Raw genomic sequence first — 18086 nt, forward strand, 5'->3', positions numbered from 1 at the left:
CGCGAACCGATTCTCACGATTCACTGCAATGACTCGCTCTGAAAGAAATCGAATCGTTTACGAAAATCATGACACTAGAGGGCAATCACGAGGTGCCAGACGTGACCTAGACCTTCTTAATTCGTCCACGGCAAATCAAGGAAATCGCAAAGCGATCGCAGCGCCTCCCTTCGCCTGGCGCCGCGTTCTGAGATCATGGCACTTGGTGACATCGACCTTTTGCATTCGTGAAGGTCACAAGATTAAAAGCCGCGCCGTGCTTCGAATGCAAATGGGGGCTATTTTCTTCGGTCTTTTACGGAAGTCGATTCCCTCCATTTGACTCGCCAGTAGAAGCAGTGTTGCCATCTCTCCTCCACAGTTACAAAAGTTTTTATGTGACACGCTTTTTTCGCATGCACTCACTAAAGTTCTCCTTTATATAGCGTTTCCAGAATGGAATATTTACCAACTTGTAGTACAGTGGCGTACCTAGGATTTTTGAAAAGGGGGTTACGTATATTTTTTTTTTAGTAGCACTTGCCATATTTTATAACCTTTGACAACACTGTTTTTAATATGAAAACAAGGCTTAATTTTAATACCATTACCTTTGACGTCCTTTTTTTGTAATAATACTGAGTCAAGGGGGGACGGTTATGACCCCCACCCTCCTTACTCCCCCGCAACTCTTCTGGTATAAATAAAACAAGCTTTCTCAGTCATTTTTACAGCAATAATGCTTGCATATTGGTTAATTCTGAATTCAACCTGTCACTTGTTTTCATCATAAATATAAGACCACACCCACTACTTCACCTTAGTTGCTTATTTAAATAGCATGGATTTATTATACAGTTCTTCGTGGGCGTGTAATAACTTCGGAATTAACCAATACTGTTTCTCACAAGCCACATGTGTTTCTTTACATTGACCCTGTTCCTGCAGTGGGCGAAGTATAGAGAGATTTCCATACTTTGACCATTACGTCTGGCTATTTCTCAAACCTCAAACGCGAAAACGACCTCCTTGCTTTGTCTCTGATAATCCTCCCCTTCGATGAAAAAAAAATCGTTCTTTCCCTTATAAAGTTGTTCTTCTTTCTCCCCTCGCTTCAGGTCTGTTTTATGGCCATGTTTGTCCAGGAAATCACACGACTCGTTCTTCTTCCCCTGGTAATATCTCTCGGGGAGAGTTATCTAACAATATTAAAAGCTCTGGCAACACTGACCATTCATCTTTCTGCGTCTGGTGCAGTTAGGCCGGAAGTCACGCTCTTGAGGAAGGGATACTTGGTTGTTTTTTTTCTGTTCGAGAGGTATCGGTTGCGAGCGCGTGCGTGTGTGATTGTTGAAGTGGACTGTGAACAGTTTTTCCTTTTTTATCAGCTGTAGCGTCTTTCGTTGCACCTGGCTATGTTATCACCAACTGCCACTTCACTTTCGATAGCCTGGCCAAGTGCCTGAGAGGCAGGCATTCTCTCAAATCCAGCCAGAGATTTCCTATTCTACAAAAATAAACCCTTTGATTTGCAACACTGAAAGCAACTGAAGTAACGCCCGCATCACACGAAACTGGATATCCAGTAGGAATGCTCAACTTGACGCTGGACTGGCTACCCATTTGCTAGTTTTCGCCTCACACGATACTTATTACACCGTACTTGTCGATAGTCTTTTGTTCCCATAATGGCGGCCGCGTGAGATGTAAACAACGTATCACTTCACACTTTTAAACGACGATAACCATTCAACCGAGAGGAATATCGCTTCGTATTAAATGGTTTTAGGTAGAGAAGAATGGCACTGATAAAGTACATACTTTACAACGTTTGTTGTACACGTATGGAAGAATATTTTTGCTTTTTTAATTGTAAACATGCCTTTCGTGCTGTATGCACTCGGAAACCACAGACAAAAAACGCTATTTTGCGAACTCACAGATTATCTTCACATGGCCAAACTTTGCTCTGATTGACTGTTCCACAGAATCTAGGCGAAGAAAGTTAGTAGCAATTAGAACATGTCCTATTCCTCAAAACCAGTCAAGCAGTCAGCCAGGCGGCCATGATTTCTACGTAAAAAGTCAGTTCAGCGCCAACGAGGGCATTCCACCTAGAAACCAGTTCCGTGTGATAGGGGCTTTAGTCTTTCATGCCAGTGGATCAATTTGGATTCAACATTCCGTTGTTTATGAAGTATTTGCAATCAAGCAGCGCTTTTCTTACTCTTGACATTGTTACGTCTAAAAGTAACTCACAGTTACTGGTACTTGAAAAGAAGAACTGTAAGCAGCACGTCCAGGATTCTCTTTTCGAGGAGGGAAGAAGCTTCACGCAGCCAAATATTTTGTTCGCGATCCTTTGTATTTTTTGCTTGATACATTTTTAATAGGTTAGATATAATGCACAGACATTCAAAAAAATACTGGGCCTCCCCGATGGCGCAGTGGTAACGTCTTAGTCTTGTAACCAAGGGGTGCCAGGTTCGAAAGGCGGTGGAGGCACATAGTATTTCATATCCCACTTTAAATTATAGGTCCAGTCCCGATTAGCCTATCTGTGCATAAAGTGGACTTAAAACAACAATTCAATTAAAAAGAATGCTGTTTAAAGGATAGTCCTCTTTTGGACTTTGAGGTGGATGCGCCTTCCAACTCCAAAAGCCATCCCCTGACTACAAGTTCATTCCTTTGTAACGGTAAAAAATATTTATAGAAAGAAATTAAGCAAAAATAAAGTATTTTGCAACCGTAATACTGTGGGCCAGTACTGCTGACCTTGCTGTACTGGAATGCACGCGCATGAGTGAAACGTGTTCGTATTATTTCTATTTTTGAAACCGTCAGCTAATTATGATGATCCCTGTATTAGCTGTAGAAGATGAATTGGTTTTCATACTTATCATTAACTAACAAACCAAGAATAAAAGCTATTTATAGAACAACTAGAGAACGGTTACAACATCTTAGCACATGCAAAATCCACGAGACTTTGCGTAATCATTCATGGTTTTTTTTCATACAACGCAGGATCAGTATTCGTGCGGACCCAATTTTAAACTTTTTGTTACATCTTTTATGTTTGATTTGAATACGTTATTTTAGCGTTTATTAGAATACTACTTACGAAGAAAACAGACACTTTAATTCGCTGGTTAAGCTCAGTAGAGTGTCCCTACACAACATGTAAAATATGTTCACATGGGCGTGATTCTGGTGACTGGCTAAAAAGCTCGTCGGGTTGCTGTCTCGACGAAGAAAAAGAAGAAGACGGCACCAAATAGCCTGTGTCTGAACGCTAAGTTTGTTAAATGACTCTCGCTCAATTTGCTTGTCTGCATTCAAAGTGCACCGTTACCATTCAGCAAAAGCTATTTGCAGCTTCATTTTCGGACGTAATTGTACAATATGTTCCACTAATATGTATATTAAACTGTAGGCGCGGGCATATATTATGGTAAGTTAGCAATCAGTTCTGTTATTCAATGGGCAATACGTCACAAGAATAAAAAATGGCCTGACTGGAAAACCCATTCTTGTATCGCTTGGAATTATAGGGTGCTACAAATTCCTTATGAAATACGGGCCTGTTCAAACCTGCCCTCGCCTGGTCAAAATAACTGCATTTGTGAAAGGCTTACAATTGCTCTTAGGAACACAGAAACCCCCATTACATATTAAATGTATCGTTTCAACTTGTAAATTTAAGATAATTTGTGTTCTGTATGTTTAAAGGCATCGGAATTATCTCAAAATAGGTTGTAGACATTTTCCCATGCGTGCACTTCAAGCACTAAAGTGGAAGCATGGCTGGGAGTGAAGCATCTATGACATTTGATGCCCAGTTAATGCACATTCACACCAGAATTATGGAAAACGTATATCTATATTAGAGAAACATATTAAAAGAAAATGCATATTATTGCATGATTGCGGTCGATTTAATTTGAAGAAAACATACATATTGCCTTGTCATTTATTATTATTTCAATTCAGTAATTTATTAATTTAATGTGTTTGTGAGATAGCTAAAATATGATTTAACGTGTATCACTCACTTGTAATGTATTTTAAGTCGTATCGCGATTAGCCAAAAGTGGCAGAAAATCACAGTAAAATATTTTTTTTAATTTTTTTTTATATAAAATATTTATTGGTTGTGGACAAAATCCATGCACCAGTTAACAATTTATCAATTGGTATTATATACATGTATGCACATAATATTTACTCACAATTATTCCTTTCATAATAAATACTTTCCAAATTTCATTACACTTTTACAGAATTATATTAGACTTATTAAGATATTTTGTAAGAATATGGGTTACCGAGGATGAAGGTGAAGTCAGTAAACAAGGCAGTGTCAGTGGCGCTTGATGTCCACTCCTGTACAATTCCTGTAAAAATGGTTCTCTGTAAGTTTCATAAAGTTTGCATTGAAATATAATGTGGTTTGGAGTTGCAGTATATTCATTGCACAAACAAACTGGTGAAGTCACTAAATTCTTCTTGTACAGATGAGCTGCGGCGATAGTGTGATTTAACCTGAAGCGCATTATAGTTGTGAGGGAACTCCGGGAGAGTTGAATCTGTTTAAACCAACATTACTTTGGAATTCTTTCTTGTATAGAATAGTAGGCCTTACCGCATTGAGTGCCAGTATTTGTCCACAAGCTTTGCCAGTCAGTAAATAGTATTTTTCTAGTGTGTGATTCCAAAACTACGGACGGAATCTTTATTGAAAGCGGCCGTTGGATTGTTTGATTCGCTGCATATTTTGCCAAAGTATCTGCTATATTGTTCCCTTCTATTAAAGAATGTCCAGGTGTCCAAATAAAGTTGATATCATATCCCAATCTCGTTAATTTCAGTGTGAGTATTCTTATGTTAACAATGTACCATTCCGTATGACATGACCATGATGCAAACTGTAAAATAAACAAAATGAAACAAAACGATAAGTCGCTCTGTAATGTGATTTCAAACTAATCACCAGATGGCTCTAGTTATCAACATATATATTGAAAGTTTACTATCCTAATCCTTCTGACTCTTGTTCAATACTGTGATTTCTTGCTATTTCGATGTCGCCCCAAATTTTCTCGTTCTGTCATTTCTTTGAATAGTTCGATTGTTCATTTCGTGCTGTGAAAGTTTCTGTGTAGATTAACAGTAAGAAAAGAATGTGCAAGTTGAGAGGAGCCGAATTGCCTGATTTAGGTGAGATTCAATGAATGAAAATTTTGCCAAAGTAGGCAGCCGCCAACGCATAACACAGCGAGTCCCTATGTCATGGCCTTCTTGAAGAATACACTGAAATTCCTACAATTTTTACCCTAGCCTATGAAACAACCTTATATCGTGTACACCAATTGCCTCTTTAGTTTTACAAATATCTGGCTTCTCTGCCAAAACAGACTATGTATTTAATAGGAAATTTAGAGTATATCAACGTTTCTATATCAACCCTTCATTAGTTGAGAAGTTGACTTAGAGGTGGGGGGAGGCAGGTTCTGTCCCCAAAATCCCTCGAGTGGGAAACAATATTGCATATATGCTTGCAAACAATATTGCATATATGCTTGCATGCAGTGTACACACACATACATCTAATGAACGTCAGAGCCGATCCATGTAGTACATTACTGAAATTTATCCACCGCGGGAATCGAACTTGGGTCTCTTCCGTGGCATTCAGACCCGCCAGTCGTGTGTGTGTACGTGTATGTATGGGTGTTCATCCCCTCCCCTCTTCCCCAAGTATAACTGAAGTTGGCATCACTGGCTCTGGCAATGAACATTCACATACTGAACTCCATCATGCTAAATTTCCTCAAATGGTGTCCCGAAACACGATACAGTCGTCCTTGACAACAGCTGATCAATATCCAAATTAATTGGATGGAAACCTGTGTTTGCAATGAATCATGCTAATGGACGACAGCTGTGGTTACCTAGTAAGGCCTTCCTAATCAACACTGTGCAGATGGACTTCAAAACAAGCAGGATGGAGTGTCATTCAAAACACAGCGGACAGTCAGTAGGTAGGATTGCAAATTATATTATCCACCTTGTATTGTATGATGAAAATAATATATTTGCTGTTTTAGGTCAAGAAATCTTCGATTAGAAATCTGCTAATGATAACTTATACAAAGAATGTATTTTGATCACAATGACCACAGATACTGCTACATGCCCGTGTGCTGTATTTAACGTGATGTTATACCCTGGCGAAAATTTGAGCATTTTCTTACTCAAACCTGTATAAGCTTACGGGGACTACCTTGGTCACGATTATCTCGAGAACTGGTCGACAAAAAGTTTTCAAATTTTACCTGAGCATTGAGAAAGGATGTTGCTAGAGAACCATTGTTTGATATTTGTTATTTACTTTAGCACTGTCCCGAAAATTACTTGATTCATTTTCATTTTACTTTTGAAATGTCTTTTTTTTTTTCACTTTCCTTGACAAGGCAACCCTGATGCCAGACTCTACCACACGACCTCCCGGCAGCCTAATGAGTAGAGACCGGATTTTACAAGGGGGGGGGATTCCTCTAAAAGGACAAAAAAGGGAAAATTATTGCCAAAAAAGGGGGAAGAAGGACTTTATTTTTTTTGCACTCCACTAAAAATGCTATTTTATATGAAAGCGCAATATATATCATACCATTCATATATAAAAAGAGATACATTAAATTTCGTATTAATGTATCCCTGTTTATATATGAATGTATACAGGGTGTATCATAAGTAATAGCGCAAACTGACACAGTTGAAAGTACACGATAATAGAACCAAAAAAAGTCTCAGTAAACATGGGTCCGCAAACGAGGCGTTTCCGAGATAATTGTGAATGTGTTGCTACAAGCCGCCACTGATGTTTGAAAACGTCGTCCTAGTTGGTAAAATGCTAATAATGTGTGCGAATATGTGGTTAGTTAGAAGCCGTCACTGATTGCATTTTCTAAGCAGTGAGTGCTTTACACCTTGCGCGTTCCGAGGTTTGCTCTCTGATTACAAAACAGAACATTTCCGAGAGGTAACATGTAACATACTAATGTAGTACACAGTGGCGGTGATTGGGTTCCCAAACCGGAGGGGGGGGGGCAAGGTGCCAATACTGGGGGGGAAAGACAGTATATTTCCATTTGTATATAAGGTTTAGTATAGTGCGGGGGCAAAAGTGGGGGGGACAGTTGCCCTCCCCTCGCCCACCCTAATTGCCGCCACTTGTCACTAGTACTGTATTCCTTCTTAAAGTAAGTACAATGTTCAATAAAAGCATTGAGGTATTATTAGCATTTTACCAACTAGGACGACGTTTACAAACAATGAAGTCAGTGGCGTCTTGTAACCACACATTCGCAAATACCTCGAAAACGACTCGTTTGCAGACCCATGTTTACTGAAACTTTTTTGCTTTTATTATCGTGTACTTTCAACTGTGTCAGTTTGCGCTATTACTTATGATACACCCTGTATATTGTGCTTTCATTTAAAATCATATTTTAGTGGAGTGTAAAATTAAACAAGTCCTATTTCATTTCCTTTTTTTTTAAGGTAAAGTACAGCAAATAGTCTTACCATCCGTTTCGATGAAATCTTCCTAGCAGCATTCCATAGCTTTCTGTACCTGGCTTCGCCATTTCACTGACACTCAATACTGTTGTCACTGTCACACAGTTAAATTACTACTATTCCAAAAAGCTTCACAATAAAAGTCTAAATCTAGCAGATAAGTACACTTTCAACTGAACAGGCGTGCCACTTACAATGCGTTTGTCGCTGCTTAAGTCCAGATCGCATTGTTGCAACAATCGCTCCAACGTACTCCCAACACTCATGGAGGAAAGGTGAGAAGGCGCTTGTTGTTTCTTTCCTCTAAACTGCACCGAATAGACGATTGTTGAATGTTTTGTTCAGGGAAAAAACAGTCGTACAAAATATTTGATATCTTGTCAATAAAAGGACCAAGGAACCTATTTTTTTAAAAAAAAAAAAATGCGGAAAAAAGGAATGTAGGCTGAAAAACTAGCCAATAAAGTGACCAGAAAGTAAAATGTCTTAAAAAAAGGGGGGGAATGGAATGTCACAGAAAAAGGTGAGAAAAAGGGAAGTCAAAACCATGTAATCTTGTTGGTGGAAGATAATTGTTGTTATTTTATTCCATGATCCGTGTTCAAAAATAAGAAAATACCCCTTTAAAATCCGGTCTCTACGAATAAGTTGTTGGAGTGAGGGTTGGAACAAAGCGGGTGGTTTTTTCCCAGCATACAATAGGTTTATAGAGGATGAACAGAAAGGAATTGTCACGCCAGACATTTTTCACATGAAATACGTATATACAAAAATTAAGCTGATACATTTCGTGTAATTATATTGTATATATTACATTATATATTCATGTAGTTATATTATAATAGATATGTAATTGATGTATTTTCATATATAAGACGAAAAATAACAAATAACTAAACAACTTTACGTAATAGATAAATTTCCTGATACATTCTTTCTCCTGCTTCATTCGTCAAAATTCTGTTGTTCCAGATAACTTGAAGTATCTGTTGTTTAATTCGAGAAAAATATTAAAGAGGAATGGTATATTGGCTCCAGACACGAAACAAAAAAAAAAAAAAAATCATTTTCAACATGATCAAAGACTACGTGATGAATTTTTGCATAATACGAAGTCGGGGATTCCGGGTTCGAACCCCGGACTGGGCACGAGTGTTCTTTACGAGTGACCATCAATTTCATCATATCATCACCGTTGCGGTTGGGAAAAATCGGCAGAAAAGCGACGGCAAAGAACAAAAATTAAACCAAAGCTAGGATGCGGTTTTCCAAGTTTGCCACACTGATGCCTTGCACTGGAGACAGTCACTGCATAAAGGAAGTGGACGAAAAACTGGAAGTGTCATGGCTTCCTCTCTTCCTTAGAGCATCGATAGCAACTTCCACGTACTTACCACGACACACCGGAAACGGAGGAAACTTGGTATCATCACTTCCGGTTCCGAATTGTCTCCCCTACTACACACACAAACCTTGTCCTTCGTTCGTAGATAGCGTTGGCCGAGGTTTATGACCTCCGGGTTCTGTTGCTCAAACTTACGCCTACGCAAAATCAGTCGCCCCCGCCGAAGAGATTGTAAAAATGCTCTTTCTTATATCACGTCGCTTTTCTGGTTCTTGGTTTAATTGCGACGAAGAGGATGACCTAATTAAATGGATGCATCCATGCCTTATCCTGGATTTGAACCTAGGGCCTCTAGCTTGATAATCGTTACGCTAACCACTCCATCACGGAGGCCGGTTGTTATAGGCAATAAAAATGGGACACCTGTATCCTGAAATACTCGCTACCCTGCAAAACATTATGTGTGTTGTCTAACTGTACGACGAAAAGTGGATTTTAATATCAACATTTGAATGGCAATTTCTACCGCCGCCGTGGAGTTAGGAATTTCCCCTTTTCAGTAAATTTACACTTTCCCACAAGTTCCGTGTAGGCAGGTCCGTAGCCAGGATTTTATTTCGGGGGGCCTCATCCCTTATCAGAACAGGCGTCGCCAGAAATATTTGTAGAGGGGGCAGGGCACTGATAAAAAATCATTAGTAGAAAAAATAATGACAATAATAATTATTACCACGGTTATAATTGTCATTTTACAATAATAACTACGTATTATAAGTTATTTAAAATAAACCAATTTTAATCCGAATATTTTGTTATTATTATTATTATTATATAAATAAAGAGACTTTGCTACTCGACCGTATGAGTAAATATCCAACACAAGTGTTATCCATTATTTTTCTTACAGTTAGTGTACGGAAATTCATAGTTATTGTATTTTGTTATTAACTTTTACACATTCCGTTAAGAAAAGGTTTTAAAAGTTAGGGCCAAATTTTACTCATAAAGTTTATATTGTGTGAACTCTCACAAAGAAAATTATACATTTTGAGAGCTGTGGATCCATTTATTCTTTGGATTAAATGGTAGAATATAAAAATACTATAACCTGGTTCCTCTATTATACACTAAACTTTCTTCTATCTAATGTTTATTCCTGCTAAGGAAGTAAAATTAATTACCACTATACACTATTTAAATTAGATATTTGTAGGATTTCGGGGGGCCTTCAGCTCCCTTAGCCCTGTCCTTGGCTACGTGCTTGCGTGTAGGTGTTACCACAGCAGTCTCTGGTTGTCTTGTATGTTCTCACTTAATGTCGGGTTAACAATTATAGATACCCGAGTTTGAACTCCAATTAAAAATTAACCATTAAATTAAAATTAGTCTATACTAACCAAAATATTTTTCCAGTGCGGCTTCTAGTTTTTATCATCGTGAGAACAAAAAAGTGACGTTTTCTTAGTTTTGCAAACGATCGTTCTGTTTGAAATTCTATAAATAAGAAACGGGTGGTACGTACGATCGTTATGAAATTTTAGTACTGTGCAGGCAGAAAGGTTTTAAACAAAATTCTTAATTTTCAGATTTTTAAAATTTGTAAAAAAGAAAAAAAAAATATCCATTTCGGGAGACAACTTTTTCTTACTACTTGGTAGTCGTACAAATCCAATATTGGTCTTGTTTTCAGACTCTTTGTATCTGTTTATAAAATTCATTATCATTACGTAGGCGTGCGTAGCCCCTCTGATGAGGGGGCGGGGGCAAAAGCTTTGATGAAAGTTCACTTGAGAATGAAAAACCTCATTTATCTCACTGTTTCAGTTTAGTTTTGTTGCATTGGTGGGTGTGCGCGTATATTCGTCTATATATATTTGCGAGCGATGCGAGTTAGAAAATGTTTAGATCCAAATTTTGCAAACCGAAAACAATATTGGCCATTTGTGTCCCCAGCTGCAGGTGCATTTGGCCGTCTGGAAAAAATAATGCAAGAAATACGTGAAAACTAATTCCATCATGAGTATCCTTTTGTTCTGCTAGTTTTGCTTCCTTTTGCTTCAATGCTTGGCTCCCTTGCCCCCTTTAGAATTAATTTCCTTCCAAAGAAGAAGGCAATGCCCCTTATGCTTGCGCCCTTCCTATGAAGTTGCTTTGACCTTTCATCGGCTTGAAAATACTTAATTTTCGTTAAGGGTATAAAATCGTTTAATAACGGCGACAAGATTCCTCTACACCAAATTTCTAGGCGAAAGTATAAGGGCATGGATGTCTGGAAGTGTGTGTGGGAAAGGAACATTACTTATTATAATGGCGATGCAGGAATGCGGATGTTTTTTGAGGGGGCAACACTATTATCGGGGTAATATGCTCCATGATAAAATACATTGCTTGTTCCTCTGTGGAAAAATTCTGCGGACGTCCATGATTAGGGGGAGGGCATTTGTCCCCCTTTGCCCCCCCCCCGTGCGCACGCCTATGTATCATTATCAATTCACATTGCGAAACCGATTTTATACAGATTTTTATTCAACGGAGTAAATATGTACGCGGAACGTGGCAACACTGTACACGCTTAATCGCAGTGACAGCCGCCATTTTTCACAGTTTAACAGACATCGCTGTGTGCCGAAATAAAATTTGGTTAGCATAGATCAACGTAGAATTGAATAAGCTATACTTTGATGTAACTCGTTTTTTGTAGGTCTACTGGTTAATTTTTAATTGGAGCCCGAACTTGGGTATCCATAATTCTTTATCAGCCATTTTTTATAATTAACTAGCTACTTACGTTTAAACTGTTAGTATATGAATATTTTGAAACATCCACTTTTTCCAATAGTTCCATGTTCTCAAACAACCATACTCAAGAAGTCACAAATCCATGGCATAGCCACGATCTGAAAAAGGACGTAAAAGTAACAAAAAAATCTGCAATGATAAAAATACATAAATACTTTAATGAAAGAGGAACATAAATTGAGAGTATTTGAAAATAAGATCCTTAGGAAAATATTTGGACCTGAAAGGGATGAGGAGCATGGACGTCCGCAGGATTTTTTCCAGGGAGGGGCAAGGAAGGTATTTTTTTCCAGGGGGGGCAAACGAGGCCCATTTTCTCCAAAAATAGTGTTGTTCCCTAAAAAACATTGCTTAAATTTTAATTTATGATGTTCATGCAATAATTAACACATATTATTGTGGCTAAAATGAAATTATATGTGTGAAATACATAATTTTTGGTTGACTTTCATTTTCAAGGGGGGCCACGGCCCCCCCCCCTTGCCCCCCCCCCTTCCGGACGCCCATGATGAGGAGACAGGGTATTCATGTCCAGATATTATTAGAATGATTAAATCAAGAAGACTTAGGTTGCCCACTTAAAGGGGAGTTTACAGGATTCTTGTTGGGAAACCTGATGGTAAGAGACCTGTAGGACGGCCAAGACGAAGATGGAGGGATAACGTTCAGATGGACCTAATGCAAATCGGTAGGGATGGAAAACAGTATATACGAGTAGATCTTGCTCAGGATAGGGACAGATGGAAGTCCTGTGTTGCTGCAGCCATGATCCTTCGGGTTTAAGAAGGCTAGAGAGTTAGTTACACATAGTAAAAATAATGGAACTGCGAATGTTGTTCATGGCAATTTTAAATTTCTTTCTAACTTTTGTTGACGTTTATAAATGTATAGTGAAATATAACTGAGTGGAATGTTTTAAGTTGCTATAGAAATGTAGTAACTAACTTTCCAGTGTTGAAAGATGCAAAATATTAAATCGTCTTCTTTTCTTTTATTTTCAGGTACGTTGAAATTTCTCCAGTGGAATTCTTGATGAATAGTAAGTGAAGATAAGTGATGCATATAAACTATTTATGCCTTATTATTTTGCAATATTGATCACATTAATGCATTGGAAATTCAATTTCCTTTTTTTAAATTTTATTTTCCCTATCTTCTACTAGTGGAATAATTCATTTCAGCCCTTGGCTTATTTATTGTTTCATTTTCTCTCTCTTTCTCTTTCTTTCTCTCTCTCTCTCTCTCCCTTTCTCTCTTTCTTTCTCTCTCTCTTCTCTTTTCTTTCTCTTTCTCTCTCTCTCTCTTTCTCTCTCTCTCTTTCTCTCTCTCTCTCTTTCTTTCTCTCTCTTTTCTCTTTTCTCTCTTTCTCTTTCTCTCTCTCTTTTCTCTCTTTTCTTTCTCTTTCTCTTTCTCTTTCTTTCTCTCTCTCTCTTTCTTTCTCTCTCTTTTTCTTTCTCTTTCTCTTTCTCTTTTCTCTTTTCTCTCTCTTTCTCTCTCTCTTTCTTTCTCTCTCTTTCTCTCTCTTTCTTTCTTTCTCTCTCTTTCTTTCTCTCTCTTTCTTTCTCTCTCTCTCTTTTCTCTCTTTCTCTCTCTTTCTCTCTCTCTCTCTTTCTCTCTCTCTCTTTCTCTCTCTCTTTCTCTTTCTCTCTCTCTTTCTTTCTCTCTCTCTCTTTCTCTCTCTCTTTCTCTTTCTCTCTTTCTCTCTCTCTCTCTCTCTCTCTCTCTATCTCTCTCTCTTTTTATTGAACTATTACACAACTAAATAACTGGCACAAAAGCAGTTGATAAATACGAACCACCAACGTTCGCAGCGGTAAAGAAATATCAATCAACAAAAAACAGCCGACGGCCAGAAGACCATATGTGGGTTCGCCTTATTTGTCTCGTATTTGCAACATTAGCCCAGGGAGATGACTTGTAGTTTGTTATCCACAAACATGGACGCCTGCGAGATAATGAGATAATGTAGGTCAGGGGCGGGCGGGGCCCACTCTTTATTGTTCTCTCCATGGCAGACGCGAACTCAATTAGCGATGGCCTTGGAGATATACCCTGGCCATGCTAAAAGCCAAGATAGGCTCATACAAGTGCCGCTCTTGGTAGAATAAACTTCCGCGCTCGTCAGAGCGGAACCAGCGTGCTTTTCCTTACCTTCTTCGTTAGCTAACAAGCCCATAATTAGCAAGAACAGGCTTGCCTGCTCGCACCAACATACAACAGAAGGCTCCCTCTCCCCCGCGATCTTAGCTGTACGAAGTGATTGTTGTGGATGTGCAACACATAGGGCCTGAGCGAGATCTTCGCTCGTTGAGCAGACAGATCATTTACTTGACGCTGTGTGCTCGTTGATCAAAATATCAGTGCCTTTGGTAATTAATCTGGGATCGATGTGGCTGCCTCGAATGGACAAGGTTTCAGTTTGAAAAGCTGTTAATTATGGTAATAGTTGATGTGAGCAAAACTGTCGAAATTTCCATTTTCACACCCTTGCACAGGTTTTCAAAGCTACGGTGTATATTTTTGGAAAAAGCAACACTTTCATTTACAATTACGAATACTGGAATATTGCATTACCTTCTGTTGTTTGAACCAGGGTTGTTAGGTCCAGGAACGCATAAATTCTAATGGGTTCTATTGGGTTCCGGTGCAGGACCGGAACCTTGTTTCTCGCATAATTTAAATTCGGTCCGAGTTGCGCATTGTTTCATTGAAAAAAGGTTCCTGGACCGAATTTAAATTGATCCGGAAAAAAGGTTCGTGGACCGAATTAAAATACTTTACAGATAAAAAGGTTCTTTACGGTCCAGAACCCATTTACGCTTACTGATATTCTCTCCTGGACCGGAATTGGATTTATTTAAAATTCCTGAACCTTTAACAACCCTGGTTTGAACTTCCTCTGCAATTCGCAAGTCGTTAATCATAAATACTTCCTCATTGGCCACCAGCCCGCAATCCTCACACAGTTTTCCTCCTCTTCTCCTTTCCCTCACGAGAACGAAACACAAGAACGCTATATTCTGTGGCTCAAACGTATGGAGAGCAAGGTTGAAGTTCGCTCAGCGATCAAGTGAGAAGCGCTCGCCGAGCGACGCTTATTTGGCCGTCAAGTAGCTGAGCGCTCAGATACTTGACGCCCCCCAGTTAGCTCTGCAACCCCAGTGTTCGCCTCAGTAACTACACCAACAAATTAAATCAATATCGGCGTTCGATTATGTGTGGGGATCCAAATATCCAAATTGTAGGTTGATTTATTTTACTTCGCTTTTCTGCCACTTTTGGATAATCTGGAAGATGAGGATGAATGATGAATGATGATATTCAAGAAGGGAAACTCGCAAATAAGAAATAACACCGATGCCCAGGCCAGGATTCGAAACCAAAACCCCTGGTATCACAGCGCGCTGTGCTAACCACTCCGCCCGGAGGTTGTCCAAACTGTAATATCTAGAGAGGGAGAGGCAGTATCATGACGCGCACTAAGCCGTAGGAATTTGAGGGGGGCAAAACTAATTGAACTTTGTTAATGTAATAAAAAAAATGAATTTTTAAATATAATTTTCTTGCATTTCTATTAATTTTCACACAGAAATGGTGCCTGATTGATTCATTTTTGGTTTTACTAAACTTTTTGTCCAAAAATAAATTGCTTAAAGATTTTAGAATAAAAGGAACTGCCTATGCAGAATACTCCATCTATGGGGGTAAGGTAAAGTCCCCCGTGCATATGAGGCTCCCACACATTCTTGATCTCGGTCATTTTGGAGGTGATGTGATCAGCACCAAGCTCCGGCCGCATTTACCCCCCTCCCAGGTACCATTGATTTGTGACTGGGTGAACCCCAGAGCCACCCACTCCAGTGTTGCCACAATATGAGGGCCACAATTTCCTTTCCAAGGGGCAAAAGTTCCCTTTTTGGACCAATTTTTCCCTTCACCTAAGCAAATTATATAATAATAATAATTAGTAGTAGTAGCGGCATTATTAGTGGTGGTGGTAGATGCAGTAGTAGTATGTAGTTAAGTATTCCGTTGAATTCGAAATTCGTATGAATAAAATATATTTGAAAAGGATCACTTTTCGGTTTCATCACTTACTGACCACATGTCCCAGGTTTGAATCCTGGTCAGGAATCCATTTAATCGTTAATCCTCATCGTTACTATTTATCCAAAGATGCATAAAAGCAACGAACAATAAACTTAAAGGAGCAGAAACAAGTAGGAATAGCAAAATAAATAAATAACATAAAAATGTGGATATGAAATTCGAAATTAACATAAACTGTAATAATGTAGTCAGATGACCTTAAAATTTCCCTGCAATTGTGGTATTTTTATTCGAAATTCCCTTTTCCCTTTTCGCTAAAATTTCTGTACGAATTTCCCTGCAAAAGGGAAATTTCCCTTCATGGGGCAACACTGACACACACCTGTAATCGAACCCGGGTCTCCCGTGTGGAGACGCCCTACCGATTAGACCACCACAGCTCTGTCTCTCCCTTTTTCCATTCCTGTAATTTTCGACTCCAAAATTCCCCGCTGGGAACATCTCTGGGCTAGGCTCTTCCAGGTAAAGCCAGGACAGACCTCCCTTCCTGGAAGAATCATCCCCTATCTGCAGCAGGAAGCAGGGCCGGGCCTTCAACTCTCCGTACAAAAGGGGATGTGCATGCTGAGCAGGGTGGAAAGGTCAGGGCTGCTCTTTCCGACCACCCACAGGCAGATAGGGCGTCTTCCATTAATGCCCTGCCACCCCCCGGCACATCCACTTCTCTGGATACAAACCATTCACAAACAAACCCATTGAACCAAAAGCCACACAGGGAGAGAGCAAGGGACTCCATGCTCTCAAAGCTTTCCAGATTTCTCCAGTACAGGAGCCTATGAACCCGACAAGTGGCAATGCATTCTGGAATGTTGAATGTAGGAATGATGCTCGACCTTTTACAAATTTGTTCACATTTCAAATACAAATAATACGCTAATACAGTGGAACGTTGATAACTCGAACCTCAACATCTCGAATTCCTTGATAAGTGGAATTTTTTGTATCCCCTTGAATTGTCCATAACACTCAATACTAATTTTACCTCAACACTCGAATATAACCTTGATAAGACAAATTTTGGTTCAGTTTATGGGTTGCCGTCCGAGCTCAATAACTCGACGGTAGGGTGTGAAAAACCTCTATGAATGGAAGTTAAATTCTAATCACTAGAGCCCGGAAGTTTGGCAAAATGCCTCTTTTTATCTACTGCATATATTGATAAAATTTTTCCGGATATATATTTTTTTTATGTTGTTTCGAATGTTTTAGAAGCCTTTTCATTTTGCCTATTTTGCCTATTTGGGACCCCACTGCCTATTTTTAATTATAATGCCTTTTTTTGCCTTTTTCAATGAAATTTGACCTTCTTTTTAAAAAAAATGTGTATATAAATTATTTTTCTCCCAAGAAACGTTGTTGGCATTTATTTTTCTTCCGTTTATTATGTGTATAATTTTCGCCTTATTTAAGTAATATTGAACTCATGCATGTTTCAACATTGCTGAAGGAGAAAAGTGTGAGAAAAATGTATTTCATGCTCAGTTAGGATAGTGCCTTTCGGTTAACATTTCTTGTGCATGATTGACTGCTGAAGTGGATAGGTTGATTTCGAACACAAAGAAGATATTTCTGAAATCTCCCTCTTGAACCCGAAAATTTAAGGAAGTTGCATCTGAGCTTAGTTTACCTCCGCAACCAGTCTTGACCAGATGGGGAACCTGGATATCAGCAGCTATATATTATTCTAACAACCTTGAAAAAATCAGTGAGGTGATAGATTCTCTTCCAGAAAATGAAGCGGCTTCAATTCGTGAAGTGACAAAACTCCTGTGCTATTCAAGTTTATTTTTGCACATTATGGTGCATTGCCAGAGACAATTACAATTATAGCATCCATGAAAATCTACGAGGAATCTATGCAGCAGATGATGGAAGTGCCAGGAGGAAAGGGGTGAGCTGTTGCGGAAAAGTGCAAACGGGTAGTGAGTGCAAATAAGGACTTGAAACAATTGAAAACAATTTGTGATATTCTAAAAGGTGAAAATGCTGTTACCAAAATGAGTACAGCTTAGCTTGTTTTATGTATGCTCCAATAACTTCTGTCGAAGTAGAAAGATCATTTTCTATTATGAAAAACATTCTCTCTGACAGACGACTATCAATGAATGTTTAGAACTTAAAAAGCACCTTGTAGTTATGTGCAATCAAGACGGAGAAAATTGAAATGCTCTTCCCAATGTAAATTTTAACATTTTGCCAGAAATTATAGATAAAAGTAAGCGACTTCCAAATGTGCCTTTTTTTGGTTTATTTTGCCTTTTTTTTC

The 18086-nt window shown here is 38.8% G+C and overlaps 1 protein-coding gene across 2 annotated transcripts in view; it reads left to right on the forward strand.

Moving 5' to 3' along the window:
• Positions 1–18086, forward strand: part of Mmp2 (Matrix metalloproteinase 2) — a 322043-nt gene that overhangs the window by 84910 nt on the left and 219047 nt on the right. Inside the window, exon 2 of one of the 2 annotated variants that reach the window (XM_083125663.1) lies at positions 12712–12749. The exons of the other annotated variant lie outside the window; for it this stretch is intronic. The gene's annotated coding sequence lies outside the window, so the exon portion shown is untranslated. The remainder of the gene's footprint in view (positions 1–12711; positions 12750–18086) is intronic. 2 annotated transcript variants of the gene reach the window in all.

Source organism: Lepisma saccharinum, chromosome 7, assembly GCF_977018435.1.
Source record: "Lepisma saccharinum chromosome 7, izLepSacc3.1, whole genome shotgun sequence".
Classification (NCBI taxonomy): domain Eukaryota; kingdom Metazoa; phylum Arthropoda; class Insecta; order Zygentoma; family Lepismatidae; genus Lepisma; species Lepisma saccharinum.